Raw genomic sequence first — 5,406 nt, 5'->3', positions numbered from 1 at the left:
AAACTACTGCACCATTGCACTCATCTCACATGCTAGTAAAGCAATGCCCAAAATTCTCCAAGCCAGGCTTCAGCAATACGTGAACCGTGAACTCCCTGATGTTCAAGCTGGTTTTAGAAAAGGCAGAGAAACCAGAGATCAAATTGCCAACATCCTCTGGATCATGGAAAAAGCAAGAGAGTTCCAGAAAAACATCTATTTCTGCTTTATTGACTATGCCAAAGCCTTTGACTGTGTGGATCACAATCAACTGTGGAAAATTCAGAAAGAGATGGGAAAACCAGACCACCTAACCTGCCTCTTGAGAAATCTGTATGCAGGTCAGGAAGCAACAGTTAGAACTGGACATGGAACAAGAGACTGGTTCCAAATAGGAAAAGGAGTACGTCAAGGCTGTATATTGTCACCCTGCTTATTTAACTTCTATGCAGAGTACATCATGAGAAACGCTGGACTGGAAGAAGCACAAGCTGGAATCAAGATTGCCGGGAGAAATATCAATAACCTCAGATATGCAGATGACACCACCTTTATGGCAGAAAGTGAAGAGGAACTAAAAAGCCTCTTGATGAAAGTGAAAGAGAGTGAAAAAGTTGGCTTAAAGCTCAACATTCAGAAAACGAAGATCATGGCATCCAGTCCCATCACTTCATGGGAAATAGATGGGGAAACAGTGGAAACAGTGTCAGAGTTTATTTTTGGGGGCTCCAAAATCACTATAGATGGTGATTGCAGCCATGAAATTAAAAGATGCTTACTCCTTGGAAGAAAAGTTATGACCAACCTAGATAGTCTATTCAAAAGCAGATACATTACTTTGCCGACTAAGGTCTGTCTAGTCAAGGCTATGGTTTTTCCTGTGGTCATGTATGGATGTGAGAGTTGGACTGTGGAGAAGGCTGAGTGCCGAAGAATTGATGCTTTTGAACTGTGGTGTTGGAGAAGACTCTTGAGAGTCCCTTGGGACTGCAAGGAGATCCAACTAGTCCATTCTGAAGGAGATCAGCCATGGGATTTCTTTGGAAGGAATGATGCTAAAGCTGAAGCTCCAGTACTTTGGACACCTCCTGCAAAGAGTTGACTCATTGGAAAAGACTCTGATGCTGGGAGGGATTGGGGGCAGGAGGAGAAGGGGGCGACCGAGGATGAGATGGCTGGATGGCATCACGGACTCAATGGACGTGAGTCTGAATGAATTCCGGGAGATGGTGATGAACAGGGAGGCCTGGCGTGCTGTGATTCATGGGGTCGCAAAGAGTCGGACACGACTGAGCGACTGAACTGAACTGAACTGAACTGAACTGAATAAGGATTGAAGAGTTTCAAGAACTATTTAGTTGATAAAATTGGAAAGACTTGGTGGTAGCTGGTATGGGAAGTGAGGGAGAAGGAAGAGGAGGGTGATTACTAGGTTTCCCAACTTGGGTGCTGAATGGATAGTATCACTAATGACTCTGATACCAAATTCAAGAAATTACCTTAAGGGGGAAATATTTTAAGCTTGTTGTTACAGGGACATCAGTGGGATGTAAAGAGTGAGATATCAAGAATCCAAATGAATAAAGACATAAACTCTCAGGAAGAATTCTAGTCTGGGATGTATGCTTTGGCATTAGGCTGGAAATTAAACCATAAGATTGGTCTGAACTCCTACTGACAGTGAGTAGAATGAGGTAAACCATGAACAATGAACAGAATCTTAGAGTATGCCAACATTAAGGAATGGGCAGAAGAGCATTTCTAATGGCCATAGTCAAATATAGCTGAGAGCTTTGGAATAATAAATGTTGCAAAAGACTAAAGGATTTTGCACTTAAGCTATTTTGAAGCAGAACTGCTTTAAGACTTGGGGTTAGGAGGTGAGTATATATTAGGTTTATCACATTTCACCCTGGTAGCAAATAATCTCAAGCCCTCAATGAATTAAAACAAATATTTATTTCTTGCTCATGAATATGGCATTCATCTTGGATTGGTTCTGGTCTGGCTGAGCTCATCTGGGATCAGATTCAGTTCAGCTCTGTGTGTCTCTCATTCTGGTACCCAGGATAAGCATCGGTAGCTACCTGGAGTGGCAGTTTTTGTGGTAGAGGGTAAGCATTTAGGAAGCAAATTGAAAGGCACAGTCCCTTAAATTTTCTACTAAGAGTGGTACACTGTCAGTTCTACTCACATTTCACTTGTCAAAGCAACCCAAATGTCCAAGTCCCATTCAGTAGGAGTTGGGAAATCATGACAATCCTAAAAGTAGAGGGAGGTGAGTATCAGTATTTGATGAACAGTAGACCAAGGGGACGACAGAGGATGAGATGGCTGGATGGCATCACCGACTCGATGGACATGAGTTTGAGTGAACTCTGGGAGTTACTGATGGACAGGGAGGCCTGGCACGCTGCGATTCATGGGGTTGCAAAGAGTCGGACACGACTGAGCAACTGAAATTAACTGAACTGAAACCTGTCTAAATATAGTTGGTAAACATGGGTAAAAGGGAAGGTCAAATATTCTTTAAGAAGTTGAAAAGTAACCAGTAATCATTAACAATTAATATGGGCTTCCCTGGTGGCTCAGATGGTAAAGAATCTGCCTGCAGTGTGGAAGACCTGGGTTCGATCCCTGGGTGGAGAAGATCCCTTGGCGGAGGGAATTGCAACCCACTCCAGTATTCTTGCCTGGAGAATCTCAATGGACAGAGGATCCTGGTGGGCTACAGTCCATGGGGTTGCAAAGAGTCAGACATGACTGAGTGACTAAGCACAACACAGCAATATGGGTCAAGTACTATTTAACGTATAAGTTTTTTAACGTATAAGGGTATACTTTAATCAATATAACCAACCTATAAATAGGTAATATTATCAACCTATTTTATAGATTAGAAAACCAAGGCAGGAAAGGTTCAGCATCATGCTCAAAATCATTTAAGTAAAAATATCAGAGCATAGGACCGTGAGTGAGTGACAGTCACTCAGTCGTGTCTGACTCTTTGGGACCCCACGGATTGTAGCATGCCAGGCTCCTTTGTCCATGGAATTCTCCAGGCAAGAATACTGGAGTGGGTTGCCACTGAGTTTCGGTTAAAGCAAAAGACTGCTGCCTAATCCCCAGAGACAAAGACAGCATACTCACCTTTCTCCTACTCTAAATCAGGGAGTCTTATTATCTTTTAAGTGCTTTTTGAGGTTCATCAGCAGAAAAGGTCTTGGCCTTTATTTCTATGACTGAACTCATTTTCAGTTATCTGTATGCATGCCACAAAGTTCATCATCTTTGTTTCTTGGCTATAAATGCAAGATGTTTTCCATAATATCAGTACCATCATACCTTTGCTTGATGGGCTGTATATGTTATTTTTTTTTAAATCTGTAGCCTCAGGAGTGGAACTATATAACTTTATTTTTTATGTATGATTAATTTATCTTTCAAACTGTCATTTAGGTGTGATACAGAAGCTTAGTCAAGTTACTTGATTATGAAGGCAATGACATTTAGTAATTTCTCATTTAAAATTTAAAACTTATTATAATTCATGATTTTCACCTTTTTGTCTCTTTCCAGGGGTTAGTGTTATGCTCTTGGTCTGGCACGGACTGTGATATTTTTGAGGAGTAGCATCTGTTTCTCAGTGTTTGTCCTTGTCCTGTGCTGTTCTCATACTCCACAAGTAAGTCATCTCTTCTTGTCCTCAGGCATTTCCCCCGCCCCTCTCTCTCTGGGAAATCTATCACGATGTGAATCTTCCCCATTCATTTTCTGGCAAGACTGGGCATTCTGATTCTTCTCATTCAACTACATCTTATTCCCCTCATGGGACACTTTTCAGGCATTTGCTCTCTCATATTAAGCTTATAGCCTTGGACCTCTAATAGGGAGCTATTCTCCCCCTCCCTTCCCATGCATTCTAAGATCAAGGAAAGTCAGGAGAATGTCTCCTGGTCACTTACTTTTGGAGGGACCAATACAAATCAAAATGGAGCCTAATAAATGCTTTCTGCTTCTGTAACTCAGTTTGCCTCTTGCATGATCCTGTAGATCATGTAGTTTTGGGGAAATGGAAACTTACAACAATGCTAGGAACTTAAGCTTATCTCACTCACCCTGCTTCTTGCAATTACCCAGTCGCTGTAATCTTGCTTAGCCATGCTTGTCTGTGTGAAGGTCAGGCAGTTCTCCACTCCTCTCCCCATCCTGTGTGCCTAAAGTAACCAATAGAAGATATAGAATGCAAACCCAGAATTGGGGTCCTATAAAGGAACTGTCCACCAACAGTTGGGGTTCTGAGCTTGGAGTGTTGACTCCTCTGGGCCACCGGTGTAATAAACCTGAGTTCTCCAACGCTCTTGAGTGTTGCTTGGTTTCTCAACAGCCAGTTTCTGCAACAATATCTAATAATTCATACTGCCTTTTCTGGTCTTGGTTGGAGTGTAACTCCTTTGTCCGAGGGATTCTTCAGGCAAGAATACTGGAGTGGGTTGCCATTTCCTTCTCCCGGGGATCTTCCTGACCCAGGTTCAGACCCTAGTCTTTTGGCATCATATGCCAAGTCTTTACCATCTGAGCCACCAGGAAAGCCCCCTTGGTTGTTATACAAGACCAGAAAAATCTCTGTAGTTAATTCTCACAGGGATTTACATCTTTCTGATGTACATGTAGAAGGAGGACTCAGTTCTCCTTCACATTTACATCTCCAAACTTAAAGAAGGGGGAATATTTCGTACACATAAATGTCTCAAATATTGTCCAAGGATGGAAGGCAGAATGACAAGAGACCCATATTCTAAATACTAACTCTCCTGAATTTTCTCTTTTCTCTCCTTTCCTGTTTATTGAGGGAATGCCTAGTTGTGTTCTTTTTAAAATGTTTTTGACCTTTTCAACTTAAGATTCCAAAGATTTTAATGTCTTTGTTCTCTGTTTTCTCTATAAATGGGCAAGAGTGTGGATTTAGGGGAGTAAGTGAGTTAAAGCATAAGTTGGAAGGAAATATCACAGTTCTATTAGTACTTTTCAACACATCCTCTCAAATGCTTTCCAGTTGTTCATTGCCACTTGATCTGCTCACTAGGTTTATGATAGTGATAGATCAGTTATTATAATATCATAACAACAATCAAGCTTATGACACAAATCCTCATTTCCCTAGCTATTCACACAATGACTTTCACTTCTTTCATATATTTAATTGCTATAGATATCATTTGCTTTTTAAAACCTGTTGACAAAATTGATTGAGAAGTCCTGTTTCTCTTCTGTTTTTATGCTTTTCTCTTCTGTTTTTCTTTACAATTTTGCCATTTCTTATAGACAAGAATGCTAAAGTTTTGGAGGGATGTATTTACCTCTGCAGACTGTTTTTCAGTTCCAAAATTCTTTGAATGCTGGGAACTTATGCTGGGAAGGCTGGAA

At 41.1% G+C, this 5,406-nt stretch overlaps 1 pseudogene; it reads right to left on the bottom strand.

The window, feature by feature from the left end:
* Nucleotides 1-4,187, bottom strand: part of LOC120858091 — a 34,758-nt pseudogene extending 30,571 nt beyond the window's left edge.
* Between the last annotated feature and the right edge of the window lie 1,219 nt (nucleotides 4,188-5,406).

Source organism: Oryx dammah, unplaced genomic scaffold (genome assembly GCF_014754425.2).
Source record: "Oryx dammah isolate SB20612 unplaced genomic scaffold, SCBI_Odam_1.1 HiC_scaffold_29, whole genome shotgun sequence".
NCBI lineage: Eukaryota > Metazoa > Chordata > Mammalia > Artiodactyla > Bovidae > Oryx > Oryx dammah.
The sequence above is the reverse complement of the archived record's forward strand: the minus strand, read 5'-3'. Positions and strand labels throughout refer to the sequence as shown.